We start from the raw sequence: 14657 nt of genomic DNA on the forward strand, positions 1-14657 counted from the left end.
CTGAATGAGACAAACGTAAGTAAGCTTAGCATTTGCTATTATTTTTCCAGTAACTTCAAAGCCTCTTAAAACCGTCACACGTAAAAATATGCTATACATAGATCACCTTGGAAATAACAGTCGCTGACAATCATCTACGAACATAACCTAAATGGACGTGCCCAGTCCATTTATGCCAAGAGGTATGAGTCACTGGCTTATTAAACAACGATCCTGTCTTTTTTTAAACCGTCGAATTCTTATATAGGAAACCAGGTCATGATATTGATTGTTTTTCAGCCATATTTATTTTTGTGTATAACCATGGTGTCAGCACCTGCCATTTAAACAAAAAGACAACGGTGTGCTCTAATCAGGGTGCTCTGATCAGCTTTACACAGGTAAAGCAAGAAAATCTAAACAGATTCTTATGGGATTTGTGGTTGTTGTTGGACCAGAGCCCAGTAGTACATTTATTGAATAAGGGGAAAAAGGTAAGCTAAAAAACTAGTAAGAGTCTGATTTTAAAGCTCTAATTATGAACATTATTTTAATAAAAACATTAGTGATTCATCAACTCCATATACACTTCTCTTATGTTTTTTTTTTTTAACCTCCAAATCAGTCTTTTTCCTATAGTAGGATAGGCCTTTGTAGTTGCAAAGTAACGATGTTGCAGTGAAAATACAGAATTAGCTAAGTCTAATTAGACAGCTGATATTAATACTATACAAGAATTGTAGGGTAAAGGGAAACTATATTTTATTTTAAACTACTATATTAAAAACATTTTGAATATTTAAAAAACGATTGATGTTGATGCTGAGAAGCTACATGTAGCACTGTTGACTCCCAGGACACACGATAGACATTATCTGGTGATTGGCTGACATTGACATTGCCTGCAATTTAGGGTAAGCCGTAACACATACATATATGCATATATACACACAATGGATCTTACTTCTCCCCACCCCCTCCCCTTTAATGTTTCATCATCTGCAGAAATGTTTGAAAACAAAATTTAAAAAAAAGAGACAAAAAGGAAAAGAAAGCTAACTGTTCTTCCCTCCACTCGATATTATTAGTACTGCAAAATTCCTAATCTCGTGGGTGATTTGTGCAGACCTTGTCTATTGCCTTCCTGCAAGTCAGGGCAAATCACCAACCGGGTGTGTTTCCTGCCACCAGTCTCCAACTCCAAAGCCATTCCACCCTCTTTCCTACCACTCTCACCAAATTATTAATTTCAGACGATCTATAATAATTCTTAAGAGAGTCAAGTTAAGATAATCCATGCTCAAGTATGAATGACTAGGACTCACTAGAATCTTCCAGTGACATCTCATTGTTGTTGAAATAGTAATACAGTTCTTACCTCCAGCTGACAAGGCCTTATGTCATATATTCCTGCTTATTTTGTTACTTCTTCTACTTAATCTCACCTGACTTTCTCCCTGATCTGAGATGCTTTAGCCACGTTTGTCTTCTTCCTGTGCCCTGCACTGCTAATTCCTTTCTGCCCCTGCTAGTGCTCCTAATGCTCCCTCTGGTTCAAGTGCTTGCCCCTGACCTGCTAGATCTTCCTACACCCAGTGCTTTCTCGTCACTCAGATATTACTTCACACGTCGCTTCCTCAGACAACCCTTCCTTGCTTATTGCATTTAGAGCAGACCCAGTAATAACTCTGTAGACCATCTCTCTCCTATTTATTTATTTTTATAGTAGTTATAAATTCATAGATAGTAGTTATAAATCCATAACTGCTTGGAATCATGTCATTGATTCATCACTCAGTTCCTTGTTTGTATCTGTCTTCCTCATAAAGATGTAAACAGAATGAGAGAGCAGGGACCTGCTTTGTCTCGCTTGTTCCAGTAACTCTCTTGACTAGAATAGTGCCTGGCATAGAGCAAATACTCGATGAATATTTACCTAATGAGTAAGTGATCATTCCCAGGTGTTTCCAGACATCCTAAAAAGAGAATTTTAGGGGCACCTGGGTGGCTCGGTGGGGTAAGCATCTGACTCTTGGTTTCAGCTCAGGTCATGATCTCATGGTTTGTGAATTTGAGTTTCACGTCACGCTCCGAGCTGCCAGTGCCAAGCCGGCTTGGGATTCTCTCTCTGTCCCCCCCCGCCCCCCAAAAATAAATAAAAAACTAAAAAAAAAGAAAGTTTTTTTTTTTTTACATTTTTGTTTTTTAAGTTTATTTTTGACAGAGACAGAGTGCGAACATGGACTGGGGAGGGGCAGAGAGAGAGGGAGACACAGAATCAGAAGCAGGCTGCAGACCCCGAGCTGTCAGCACAGAGCCCGATGCGGGGCTCGAACTCACAAACCGCGAGATCATGACCTGGGCCGAAGTCGGATGCTTAACCGACTGAGCCACTGAGGCGCCCCGAATGTTTTTCTTTTTTTTTTTTTTTAAAGAATTTTATCGATCTTTGCAAATGTAATTTAAACATTTTGTCTTAATCGTGGATATTGTTGAGCAGAATCCTGAGATTTCATTATATTGACCACTCTATTTCTACTCAGAGGCTGGTCTTCATGGAGGGTAGTGAACATTGATGTGTAGAGTGAATATACAAAAATTACAGTGATATTTAGGTTTCAAGATTATACTGTTAAAAAAGATCCCCAAGAAGTAATTTTATCAACTAGTTGGAGACAGGGTTATGCTATAAATGGACTTCAAGAAATATCAGCTAATTGATTTTATATCTAAATATCTCAGGAATCTGAAGTTCTCTTATCTGTACTGTCCTCACATTAGGCCCAGTCATCCAGGAGTGCTCACACGAACCTGTATGATATGATATGGATAGAGAAAGAAAAACTAAGAAAGGACCATTCAGTTTTTAATGTCCTCCTTCCAATGCATTCTCATACTGCAGCAGGAGCAGTCTTTTTAAAAGGCAAGTCCAATGAGGTCATATTCCTAGCCCTTTAAAATTCATAAATGGCTTTTCATTCTTTTTTTTTTTAAAGTTTATTTATTAATTTTGAGAGAGAGAGAGAAAGCACAAATTGGGGAGCGGCAGAGAGAGAGGGAGAGAGAGAGAATCCCAAGCAGGCTCTGCACTGTTACTGCAGAGCCTGATGCGGGGCTAAATCTCACAAATCGTGAGATCAGGACTTGAGTCACAATGAGACGCTTGACCGACGGGGCCACCCAGGTGCCCTGGCTTTTCTGAAGATAAAGATCACAAGCCTTAACAGGACTTGCACGGCCCTTCATGACGCCATCCATGGCAGAATAAAAATGCCCACAGATTCTTCTATTCACCTCCCGCCGAAAGATGAATCTGCTTCTTCTTGAATCTAGGAAAACTCCATGATGGCTTTGACCTTTAGAACAAAGCAGAAATGATGCTCTCTCAATGTCTGTGTCCAGGCTTTATGAACCTGGCAGCCTCTTCCTGTCTCTTGGTCACTCCCTCTGAGAACCCTGAGACACCAGGTGACGAGTCCTGAGACTGCAATGAGAGAGAGGCCACAGGTGCATATTCTGGCAAATGACATAAGCTGAGGGAAGGAGCTGGAAAGCCCTGGGGAAACTGTTGGTGGAGGCTGGGAGGAGAGAGAAAAGGCTGTCCCTGGTCTCTAGAAGGAAAGACAAGTCATCTGATGCAGTGGCGGAAAGTTTGGTGGCATTATGACCTGTAGTAATATGAAAAATAGAAAATATACCTGATGAATGTGTAGAGTTTTAGTAAGATTTCCAGAAAGAACGTGTAGAGTGCCAGTTAGATTTTTTAAACAGTTGCATATGATAAAGTACAGATAAAGGTGTGTTAATAAAAAAAGGACTGTTCAGTTTTCAAGCAAAATTTAGAGTAAATACAGAGCTCGTTCTTGTTGGTTTTTAAGAAAAGATAACAGGGTTTCACACTGCTAGCCTTTTCAAAGGCAAAAGTCTCCCAAAGTAAGAAATTGACTGAGGATGAGGATGATCGCAGGGATGTAGCTGTAAGACCCTTTTTTAAATGACTTTAGAACAATATAAGTATATGTCTCAAAATCTCATAACGAGACAAAAGGGCTTCTAAATACCCTGAGTGTGGTCCCATGACACCCTGACTTCGCGCCCAGGCCAGAGAAGGGTCTGTCTTGAGAAAAATTGTGGATGTGTTTTATCTAATAGGTCTAATAAGTCTAATAAGATTCATAGGAAGCCCACAAAGATTTCAAGAGAAATGTATTAGTGGATGCATTATCAGCTTGGACAAAAATGGGCAGAGGTAGTTCAAAGTGAGAATTGTTAAAGCCCCCAAACTTCTACAGGCAGGGAATAGGCTGAGAAAATCAATCAGTTGCAAATGACATCTTATGTGCTAGAGACTGAATCTTGTCTCCTACCCCTGCCCCCTGCCCCAGTGTCCTATGTTGAAGTCCTAACTAATCCCCAGTGTGATGGTATTGGGAGATGCGGCCTTTGGGATGCCATCTTCAGGATAGGAAGAAAGTTTTCACCGAATCTGACAATACTGGCACCCGATCTCAGACTTCTGAGCCTGCAGAAATAACATCTGTTGTTTGTGCCACCCAGTCTGTGGTATTTTGTTACTGCAGCCTGAGTTGGCTAAGGCCTTATGGAAATAGGGTAGATAAGTCAGAAGGTAGATAAGCCAAGAGTCTGGAAGGAGGAAACAGGACAGAGAGTCGTCCCTAGGGAACAGGACCGGGCTCCCCCATCCGGGAACCGGCAAGATGTGGATTTCAGAACTGCTACGGACCAGTGATTGCTCCATGCCCCCTCCTTCCTCCACTCCTGAACGAGAGCACGCATTCCATTTGTCTCCTCTCTGCATCATCAGTATATGCTGGTTGTGTGTGGAGATACCCTTCTATTTTAGTTCTCAAGTCTTGATATTGAGAAAAACGATATAGAGAACTGGATCAAAGGATCCTCAGCAACACCTGAACCTTATTTAGGCTGTAAGAACCTGGACCTCACACTTGAACTTCATGCCATAATGAGATGAGATTTCTAGAGAACTTTAGAAGGAGTATATTTTGCCCTCACAGAAGAGTCTAGTGTCGTCCAGGGGATGAAGTGTGGCTAACTAAAGATGGCCACAAATGATTTGAAACTGTTCCGATTGAGAAGTGACATCTCTGTCATTTTCTTTCATCTGCGGGGCTCTGTGACTGCTCCAACCAATAGAATATGGTGGAAGGGATGCTCTGCTTGTACCTGGGCCCAGGTCTTAAGACTTCCTATCATTGGACACTATCCCTGGGAGCCCTCAGCTGCCATGTAAGAAGCCTTGAAGCCACAATGCTGGAGGTGCCCCCTACAGGTGTTTCGTTCAACATTCTCACCTGAGCCCACATTTCCAGCCACTGAAATCAAGGTGCCAGGCATGTGAATAGTGCCATCCTCGACCCCCTAGACCAGCCCAACCCCCCGCTGAATGTGGACCCCTATCTAAATTCTTGGCTCATAAGATCTTGGGTATAATAAAGCGGTTGTTTTCAAGCTACTATGCTATGTATTGAGGTAATATGTTACGTAGCAACTGAACCAGGTACCTGTGCCTCACTTCTCTGACCTCATCTTGTATCATGTCCCTGAGGTCTCTATTCTCCAGCCACACAACGTTTGCAGTGCTCTGAATATTACCATGTGTCCCCCCTCCTCCTTCTTGATCTTTCAGCTCTTGGCTTAGGAGGATTTTCTCAGAGAAGTTCTCCCCGACCATCTAGATTAGCTCCATTGTTACAGTAGATGCTCCCACAAGAACAGTGTGTCTTTCTTTCAGAGCAATTATCTCTGAGATAATTCCATTAATAATGCCAGGCTCCACCTCTAGATTGTAAACTCTGTGAGCACAAGGCAAGTGTCTTTGATCATCCCTGACTTCCCAGAGTCCAGCAGTGTGTCTGGACATAATGGGGGTTGAGTAAATATTTGTTAAGCGGATGAATGAAATACTTGATGCAGCCGATAAGGACTCCCTTCTGTTAACTGTGCCACTATTCTTCTCTCTCACCTACTGTGAACAAATTTGATTCAAACCCATTGTAGCTGGGGAAGGGCGGTATGACTCTGTATGAGATCACTACTGCCTTGCTGTTGTCTGCGAAGGCAGCTCAGTACAGCTGAAGTGTCTGCTGTTCCTTTTGGAACCCCTGTGCAGAGAACAGGAGGAAGCCGAAGGTTGCTTCTGGGCATGTGTGGGCAGAGGCGTGCAGAGAGCAAAAAAACCAATCAGCGCCTGCTAACATTTACATCTTTGGTGGAAATCAAGGCGCTTTCCTGAGACTCTAAAGAAAGCTGTGGGTGTTCAAATTATCTCCATCATTTCTAAGTGTAAGTTTAGAAATAATTCTTACTAGACTGTGAGCTCTTTCCTACCCTACCCCTTCAACCGAAACTGTGGGCCAAGGAATGGGTGCGTGCGTGAGTGCGCATGTGTAGGAAAGATTGCGTCCCGTTCCATAACCAGCGCTCCCGGAATTGTCTTCTTAATACTGACTCTGCGTTCTGCTGTTTTAAAACATACGTTTCCCCACTTATTTAGTCCTGTGGATGTGGAAAATAAATCCGTTGGAAATAGTCTTTCTTAAAATTTTCTGGTTCCATTTCTTGAAGTCTCCAGTCTGTCATTTTTTGCTGTAAGTGAAATACGCCCAAGTTGCTATAAATGTCCTTAGAATTTCATGTCATAATTTAAAAAGTATTTTCCTTTACCTTGCTGTATTTCTCTTAATGCTAGTCTCCGAATGGGTTTGTGTACGGTCGTTAAATGGGTTTAGTAGGGCTCCTGTGGGAGAAAGGAGGATCTCTATTTGCCCATAATATTCTTGGTCTTTTTAAAAGAAGACACTCCCCACATGGCAGGGCTACAATGCAGACAGACATGTTCCACATCACTTTGGCTAGGTCACACGCTCTGGGACTGCCTGTTTCCATTTCTCTGATTTGTCCTCTCTCCCTAAGTGCATACATAATACTGCACTTGTCCCTTTTGAACGTGTAACAGATTAAAGAGCTGGTCAGGAGGCAGATGTAGGCACACCTTTGATCTCTCATCCTTGGGGGTTAAGGGAGGGCAGACACCTGGCGGCTGCTGAGCTGGAAACAAAACACAGGCCCGGACTGGAATTACCTTAAAGGGAGCCGCAGCGCCAGCCAAAGGGGCAGCTGGATGTGCTGAATGGGCACAGAGGGAGGAGAGCCCACGGTTGGGCAGAGGACCAAATACAGAGTCCCAACAACGTGATTCAGGCTAGCAAGGGGTTGGTCAGAGTAACTGTTTCTTAGCCAGAGGACTGGAAAGATCAGGCTGAGAAGAAAATGAAAAGTAATTCGTTTGCAAATAATACTGCAAAACGTTCAGCTGTGCACAAATGCTGAAAGACGATAGCAATTTGGAAAGCTTTTAAAGAGAGGATTTATAACTTTTTTTTCTTAGAAGAATTCTTTTTATTAAGGATTTCACCTTTGCAGCAGGATGCTGTCAATTTCTTAGTCGAAACGAAACCTGGACCGATCCCTAGGATTTTTTGGTGAAACTGCATTGCCCCCTGGCGTTTGCATGTCATTGTTACGCCGTTACATTAGAAGCCCAAAGAATGCCAGTCCAGCTATGGAAGGATGCAGCTTTCTGTCTTAGCTGGGATCAGAGAACACAGTTTTCACCCTCAAAAGTAGAGATGCTTTGAAAAGACATGGGATGGAAATTTGAAATTTAGACTCTTTCCTTCTCCACCCTCGGTGGCATCTCCCGAGATTTTCAGTAGCTCTTAAAAGAAATTGATCAAATACTCATCTGCCAATTTTTTAGTATACAAATGGTCATGTGAATGGCTGCTCAGCACCTACCCGTTTTTCAGAACCAGCTCAAATATTTCCTGTGCTATAAAATCTTTCCTGAATTCTCTTTGACATACGGTACACACCTGAATTGTCGTGCGTCTCTGCCTTCATGCTACTCTCTCTGATGGAAACTTGAAAGTAAGAATTATACCTGACTTATCTTTGTATCCACTATGACTAGCATGGAGCCTGGCAGATAGAATGCATCCAGTAAAAGTGTGTGGTTCGTTGGTTGCATATATCGAGGCTGTTCACAAAAAGTTCCTAATCAATAGCAACTGAAAGTCACTATGGTAACAAAACTGAAGGCTGGAGAACATGACCCTTGGGTGGGATGCTGAGTGTTGTTAAGCGCCTGAAACTATGCAGGCACCATGTCCGGCTATGGGGGAGGGGAGTTAGAATAATCTAGAACTAGAATATATCTAGTTCTAATAATCTAGAAATCTATAAAAACTATTCAAACTTTAACTTCCATTTCTTCCCCAAATGAAACTTTACTCTAGAAACATCTTGAGTATATTCGTTATCACTACACTTACAAATTTCTTTGGGGCAGATGTTTTTAGGAATAAGTGTAAAGCTTCTGACCGAGGTTATTGAGGATACTGTGGCATGTTGGCTGAAGCCACCAACACTGAGCTGAGTGACAATAAGCAGGAAACACTGGGGTCTGGGGCAGGTTATGTGTATTGAGAGGCAAACTATAAAGGAACTGAAACTGAGTCAGGTGTCAGACTCACCTATATATAATGTACAAGTGTTATTCTGCTTTAGATATTATCTCATGGCAGAAGAAATGACCAGATCTGAAGAATCTATTGCATTAGGATGGGTCAGAAGGTTGATATTTATTAGCAAGACTGCTTTTTAGGTTATAATATTGTCACCTTAATACTATAAATAAAAGCTTCTTCTTCTTCTTTGAGACAGAGAGAGAGTATGGGTGAGCAGGGGAGGGGCAGAGGGAGAAGGAGAGAGAGAATATTAGGCAGGGTCCACACTCAATATGGAGCCCGATGCGGGGCTTGTTTCCATGACTGTGAGATAATGACTTGAGCCAAAATCAAGAGTCAGATGTCTGACTGCACCACCCAAGCACCCCTAAATAAAAGCTTCTTAAAGCAGTGTGTTATACTTTTGTTCAGTTAAAATAAAACAGTTCAAGGAAGAAGGTTAGAACAGGAGAGCTGTTAAGAGCTTGAAGTTTGGAGTCAAATTGAATAGGTACAAATATCGACTATATCTTTTGACCTCGGAAGGGTTACTAAACTTTTCTGCCTTAGTTTGCTCAACGGTCAAAATGAGGATGCCATTAATGGTTTTACTGTCTGGTACCTGGTAAATGTGTGTTTATTGATGAGGAGAACCATATGAGTTTCCCACTATGGTAGATGAGGGGAGATGAAAAGATTCTGTACTGTTGAAAAAGCCAGGCTTCTAGTCAAGTCCATTCTATGAGACATTATTAAAACCCCCATATACAAAGGAATGTTCTAGGTAGTAGGGCTTCTCCAGGGCAGGTCTCATCTCTGAGGCTGGCCTCAGTGCAAACCTGGAATTCAGTATATCTCGGATACTTTCAGATCAACATCACTGGACCTCTGAGCATATGCTGGGACCTACTGTAAGGGTCCCTCCTTGTCCTATTCTAGTAGAGAGCTCCACACTCAGGGCTAGCCTGAGCTAGCCCAAACGGCCACTAGCAGTGGGGGATCAAGGGCGGTCTTCTTTGGTCCTAGTTCCTTTTGAAGGTGTCCAGAATGCTAGAAAGTGACATAAAATTATTTTGAGCTGACAGTATTTGAGAATAGGCTATTCTGCTCCCTAACCCCCAAACTCCCTTATCTGCCTAAAAGCAGGGACTCCCCAAAAAACTCAGTTGTCATAAATCCATTTCCCAGGAGTTTCTGCAACCAAAGAAAATTGACTACTGTCACTAGAGAGGAGAAATGTCACCACATTTAAACAGACAGTATCATAGAAATATCACATGCCTCACCTAGTCTCCTAAGGGCCCATTTATCTTTCTTAAAAGTTATTTTTAAGTGCTTCTCTCTCTCATCCCCCTATTAAGAAGGTACATAAGCCTCAAATTCTGACTCCTCAGTCATATTTTTCTTATATGTACGTAAATAAGAATCTATCTTTTCTCTTGCTAATCTGTCATTTGTAAATTTAATTTGCAGGCCCCCAAGAAAGAAACACAAGAGGGTAGGGGAAAAGTTCTTTCTCCCTAACACATCCCTGTATGGCTTTGGCTAAATATTGGGCTCCACTATGCTAAATCTCTACTCAGGTCATCAGAACTAGCTTGGAACCTTCTAACAGAATATCTTCCGTGTGAGGTGTTGTGGCAAATTTAAGTCCATCATAAATCAGAAGTAGAATGCCCCATGTAATATCTGATGTGTTCATATTTATAGAGCATCTTTGAACAACAGCTGACAAAAATACAAGCAAGAGTTTGTTAAATAAAAATATTCGCTATCTTGTATAATCCCAATCTTTAAGACAAAATGAAATTGTATAAATACTTTATTTCCCACTGCATCTCTCTAATCTTATATATACGTGATGATGTAAAAGCATAAATACTGTTAAGAAAGCTAAACCTTTTTATTGTTGGAATAAGATCAGCAGAGTGAGATCATTTTAACTAACTTCTGCCTTTTGAAGGAATAGCATTTTTAAATGCGTGTAAAGCATATTTAGACATACACAATATGGAACAAGTGGACGACTAGAAAGATAAATGGTGGTAATAACCACTAACAATGGTACAAAATTACGCATCCTGTGGTAGCTAGGAAATATATATTCCTTTTCAAGAGGAGAGGAGACTTAGAAAATTGGGCCCTCTAATGTGATTTTCAAAAGGCATACAATCATCAATGAGCTAAATGAAGCTGGCAAAGCACACTCAGGCCTCCTGGGAATTCCAGAACATTCCAAAAAATCCTGGCAACCGATACCTTCCTGGACAGCTGTTTCTCTCATTTTTTTCCCAAATTCTTTTTTGTTAGTTGTCAGCTAAATCTTTACGTGAGTGCAATACCCACCCTACAGAAACAAATTCATCCCAGAGGTTTTCGTTTTCATTTGGAAAATGATTTTCAAAACTGTTGATTGTCTTTCTTTAAGCCTAAAGCAAAAATGCAAGGGTATATTATAAATGCAATCAAGCAGGGTGTTGTGCCATGTCTTTGAGAAATTTCTAAGTAATTTCTATTTCAACGTCTCCGAATGTAAACAACAATTCTGATTGTTCATGCTTGTATTAACCATATCCTGAAATTAGTATTTGACAGCTGTCAGTTAAGCGAAATGGTTGATATCTGGTTGATAAATCATCTGCATTAATGTTCCCATTACCAAGCACATTGAAATCAAATTCCATCTATTAGCTGTATTTTAGTTTACCATAGTAAGAATATCTTTGTATGGTGACAAATGTTAACTAGACTTATCGTGGTGATCATTTTGCAATATATACAAATACTGAATCATTATGTTGTATACCTGAAACTAATATAACGTTATATGTCAATGTTTCTTAAAGAAAGAAACAAAAAAGAGCATTTGAATTGGTTAAGCTGCTTGACCTAAAGTTGAAACCATTCTTCTATTGCCTTCTATTGCAAAACTTTCAAAATCCTTCAGATGGCATACAACATTCTGGGTTACCTGGACTCTCATTACTACTTGTTTTATCTTAGCCATTCCCACGCCCTTTTCCTCCCTCCTCCTCTGCCAATCGCTGTGTTGCAGCTACAGTAACTTCTTTCCATTAACTTTTCCTTTTCATTCCTCCCTCTGGCCTTTGTACTTTGCCATTCCCTCACCAGGAATTAAAGAAAGATTGTCTTGAGGAAAGGGCAGTGAATTTTCTCTGCCCACGTATTTCACAGTTTCCCTGGGATCCCAACACTCTTATTTCTCTTTATAGCACTTGTACAGAAGTGTTAAAAAAAAAAAAAAGTCTTTGTTCTCTGTTCCTGGAAGTCAGGGAAGAGCCTGGGTCAGTGTTGCTGCTATGTCCTCAGGGGCCAGTGCCGATGCTTAGCATACAGTAGGTGCTCAATTCGTGCCTTGCTAAATAAGGAAAGGGATTCTAATTCTATTCACTCTTAAATTGGCAATTCATGATTTCCTGCTACATGGCTGCACTTGAGCAGAGATGATAACCATGTTTTGGAAGTTGATTATTTAAGTCTGAGACAGAGCCAGTTATTTTCATAAAGGTAGAAAACAGATGCTGAACTTGACCTTCCCAGGAACTAACTTTCGAAACAATTATTTTCTCCCCCCCACACTCATACACCACTGATGGGAGTATAATCTGTAAGAAATTCTAAACAAATACAGTCTTGAAGTAATTCTACTTTCCATTTTCAAAAACCTATTTTAAAGAAATAATCAGATAATTTTACCCTTGTCTTCATATAGTCGAATTCCAACAGAGGAACATGAATAATTCTTTTTTTTTTTAATTTTTTTTTTAACGTTTATTTATTTTTGAGACAGAGAGAGACAGAGCATGAATGGGGGAGGGTCAGAGAGAGAGAGGGAGACACAGCATCTGAAACAGGCTCCAGGCTCTGAGCTGTCAGCACAGAGCCCGACGCGGGGCTTGAACTCACGAACCGCGAGATCATGACCTGAGCCAAAGTCGGACGCTTAACCGACTGAGCCACCCAGGCGCCCCTCTTTTTTTTTTTTTTTAAGTTTACTTATTTATTTTTGAGAGAGAGAGGACAGGGCAGAGCGAGGGAGGAAGGCAGAGAATCCCAAGCAGGTCCCATGCTGCTAGCGCAGAGCCTGGCGTGGGGCTCGAATCCATGAACCCCAAGACCGTGACCTGTGCCAAAATCGAGCATCAGGTGCTCAACCAAGTGAGCCCCCCAGGCACCCCAACATGAATAATTCTTTAAAAACCAAGATTATGTAATCCATTGGCCAAATCCCAGAAAGTGGCTCCTATTTCACTTGGAGTAGAAGCCAAATCCTTCCAATTGCCCACAGGTCCTGCATAATTCATGTTACTTATGAATTTCATGGGTTTTTTTCTTCAGAATTTTCTACAATAAGACATATTTTTGTTCAGGAAAAATAAAAGCATTATTAAAAAGAGAACAGTGATATTCAGAAAGCAGCTGTGGGAAGTTAACATTCTGGGTTTTTTTCCCCTTAAAAATCAGTTATGAAAGTTCCAGATTTTTTTCAAAAGATTTTTTTCTTAAATGTTTATTTATTTTTGAGAGAGAGAGAGGGCACGTGTGAGTGCGTGAGCAAGCCAGGGAGAGGCAGAAAGAGAGAGAGAGAGAGAAAGAGAGAGAGAGAGAGTCGCAAGCAGGTTTAGTGCTGTTAGCACTGAGCCTGATGTGAGGCTCCATCTAACAACTGTGGGATCATGACCTGAACCGAAATTAAGAGTCAGATGCTTAACTGACTGAGCCACCCAGGTGCCCCAAAAGATTTTTTTAAATGGGAAACATGGTCACCACTATTTAGTAGTCACTCAATTGCTGATTGGAGAAACACACACACTAGAATGAATTTGACATTTCGTCTTCTTCTTCATTTCTCTTTCTTAAAAGTTAAGGAGAACTAGGGAGTGCTTTAAGAGAAGCGTTTTGGAGACCACTCGCCACTAAGTTCTAGTTCTTATTCTGTCTTCTTTCCGATGTCATTGTGTTGTCTCCCATTCTTGGCTCAATTTCAGCTGCTTTTGGGTAGTGTGGCAAGCACGTTTCCTACTTCGGACAGGTTAAACGCAGAGAAGCTGGGAAGAACTTACTCCAAGCCCACGCCTTTTCCTATCCTTCCTATTTCCTCACTATCTCCCTGGTGGGTTCTCACACCCATTCTCCACTCTTACCCCCAGTACCATGCTGGGCAAGTCCTTCTGTCCTCTTGTCTGGCCTTTCTTTTGTATTCCAACTGGTCTTTCTGTCTTCACAGTCTTTTTCCTCTTTAACTCATTCTCCACAAGTGTGACTTCCTAACCTAGAAACGGTTAACAGGGCTCTGCTGTCCAAAGGATCAAGTTCAAGGCCCATTGTGGTATAGATCCAACCTCTTCTTCCATCACGAATGTACCCTATTCTTTGGCTTCACTCTTTTCTTCACACATCACATACTTCTGTGCACCCACTCCTCTGCATGTGTTATCTTCTTGCCTGGAAACCCTTTTCCATGTTTTCCATGTGAACAATTTCTTGTCACTTTCTGGCATCAACTCGCTGCCTTTCACAGCGAAGCCTTCCCAATCCTCTTTAGGCACAAATCTATTACTCTATTGCATTCCTTTAACGTTCCGTATGTCTTTGTTATGGCCTTTAGTACACGGTATTTTAATTATTTACATTTCTGTTGCACTTAAGACCTATGTATTCCCTTAGAGCACCGTTCCCATTGGTTATCGTATACTATTGTTCTTTAGAGGTGCTAATTGATAGAAAATCCCTGTTGATAGGATACTCATAAATAGCAATTCTAGTAAAATACTATTGTAGTAACTGTTGTTCGTATCTGAATCATGATGAAGAGGAGGATGACTGTTGCGATTAAAACTGCTGCCATCACCACTACCACCTCCATCATCATCTCCTCCACCATCATCTCCTCCACCATCACCTCCACTATCATCACCTTCACCATCACCGCCTTCACCATCACCTCCACCATCATCATCTTCACCATCACCACTTCCATCACCACCTCCTCCATCACCACCTCCTCCATCAGCACCTCCACCATCATCACCTCTACTATCACCACTTCTACCACTTCCATTATTGGCACCTCCATCACCACTACCACTTCCACCATCACCTCCTCCA

At 41.4% G+C, this 14657-nt stretch overlaps 1 protein-coding gene across 5 annotated transcripts in view; it reads right to left on the reverse strand.

The window, feature by feature from the left end:
• The window catches only part of DLGAP1 (DLG associated protein 1), a 933957-nt gene that overhangs the window by 121595 nt on the left and 797705 nt on the right, over positions 1–14657 (reverse strand). The window lies entirely within an intron of this gene.

Source organism: Panthera uncia (assembly GCF_023721935.1).
Source record: "Panthera uncia isolate 11264 chromosome D3 unlocalized genomic scaffold, Puncia_PCG_1.0 HiC_scaffold_8, whole genome shotgun sequence".
In the NCBI taxonomy this organism is placed as follows: Eukaryota; Metazoa; Chordata; class Mammalia; order Carnivora; family Felidae; genus Panthera; species Panthera uncia.